The sequence below is a fragment of the Pteropus alecto genome, unplaced genomic scaffold (assembly GCF_000325575.1).
Source record: "Pteropus alecto unplaced genomic scaffold, ASM32557v1 scaffold199, whole genome shotgun sequence".
In the NCBI taxonomy this organism is placed as follows: Eukaryota; Metazoa; Chordata; class Mammalia; order Chiroptera; family Pteropodidae; genus Pteropus; species Pteropus alecto.
This window is the reverse complement of record NW_006442489.1, coordinates 26668-28867: the sequence shown is the minus strand read 5'-3', so window position 1 is coordinate 28867 and position 2200 is coordinate 26668.

The following is a 2200-nucleotide window of genomic DNA, read 5'->3' as shown; positions in this document are numbered from 1 at the left end:
CCCCACACACACACACACACACACACACACACTGTGTGATCACCTCCCATAGTTAAATTTCTTTCTGTCACTACATATTTGACCCCCTTTACCCCGTCTACCTACCTCTCCTCCCTCCCCTCTGGTAACCACTCGTCTATAGTCCATGTCCATGAGTCTCTGTTTGTTTGTCTTGTTCATTTGTTGCTTTTAGGTTTATATCCCACATATAGTGATATCATATGTTTTTCAACTTTTTCTGTCTGGCTTATTTTGCTTAGCATGATAGCCATGGTGTCTTGAGATGTCACCCTATATAATCTATAGCCTACATGTTGTTGGGGAATTGGATCTTTAGGGCATTAGCTCCCTGTTCCCTAGATAGGCCAATTCAATATTAAATCATTTTTATATCTATATTGTAAAATTCTGCTACCACATTTTTTTGAGGTAGTGTGTACAGGTAGTTGCAATTAAATATCCAGTTTCCCCTAACACCATTTGTGGAGAAGATCATCCTTTCCTTATTGAATGGTCTTGGCACCTTTGTCATAATCATCTGACCATTATTTCTGGTCTCTCAATTCTATTCCATTGGTCTAAATGTCTGTCTATATGTCACTACCAAAATGTCTTGATTACTGTACCTTTGTAGCAAGTTTTGATATCAGGAAATGTGAGTCCTCCAGTTTTGTTCTTCCTTTTTAAGATTATTTTGGCTATTTGGTGTGCCTTGAGATTTAAAAAAAATTAAATTTATTGGGGAGACATTGGATAATAAAATTATATCAGTTTCAAGTGTACAATAATACATCATCTGTATATTGCATTGTGTGTTCACGACCCAAAGTCAAATCTCCTTTTGTCACCATATATTTGACCCCCTTTAACCTTATCTATTCCCCACTTCCCCCTTTCCCTGTGCTAATCACTACACTGTTGTCTGTGTCTATGAGTTTTTGTTTGCCTTATTCATTTGTTGCTTTCAGTTTATACCCACATATGAGTGAAATCATATGGTTCTCAACTTTTTCTGTCTGACTTATTTCATTTGGTGTAATTATCTCAAGATCCATCCATATTGTTGCAAACATCAGTATTCATCTTTTCTTATTTTCTGAGTAATATTCCGTTGTATATATGTACTACATATTCTTTATTTAACTGTCTATTGAAGGATAATAGTTCGGTTGTTTCTATGTCTTGGCTATCATTAATAATGTTGCCACGAACATCAAGGTGCAAATATCTTTATGGATAAATATTTTTAATTTTTGGGGGGGTAAATATCTAGAAGAGGGATTGCTGGGTCATATGGTGATTCTATTCTTATATTTTTGAGGAACCTCCATACTGTTTTCCATAGTTGCTATACTAATTTACATTCCCACCAGTGGTGTATGAGAGTTCCTTTGCCCCCATAACCTCCCCAACACTTGTTATTATTTGTCCAGTTGATAATAGTCATTCCAACAGGTGTGGGGTGGTGTCTCCTTGTGGTTTTGATTTCCATTTCCCTAATAGCTAGTAAAGTTAGGCATCTTTTCATAAGTCTGTTGGCTGTTTGTATGTCTTCTTGGGAGAAGTGTCTGTTTGGCTCCATGCCCATTTTTTAAATGGATTTTTTTTGTTATTGTTGTTGAATTCTATGAGTTCTTTTGAACATTAGCCCCTTATTGGAAGCGTTGTTTGTAAATATCTTCTCCCACTCAGCTGGTTGCCTCTTTATCTTGTTGATGGTTTCTTTTGCTATAAAGAAGCTTTTTGGTGTGATATAGTTCCATTCATTTATTTTCGTTTTTACTTCCTTTGCCTTTGAGGCCAAATTCATAAAAGCCTTCCTAAAACTGTGGTCCATGAGTTTAGTACCTATGTCTTCTACACAGTTTATTGTTTCAGGCCTTATATTTAGGTCTTTGATCCATTTTGAGTCAATTTTGGTGTAGGGTGACAGCAGTCTAGTTTTATTTTTTGCATGTGGCTTTCCAATTTTCCCAGCACCATTTATTGAGGAGGCATTCCTTACTCCATTGTATGTTTTTGGCTTCTTTGTCAAAAATCATTTGTATATTCAGATGTGGATTTATTTCTGAGCTCTCTTTTATGTTTCATTGGTCTGCATGTCTGGTTTTCTGCCAATATCATGCTGTTTCGATAATTGTCAATTTGAAATCCTCTGGCTCCCCCGCTCCGCCCCCCAAATTGCTTTGGTTATTTCAGA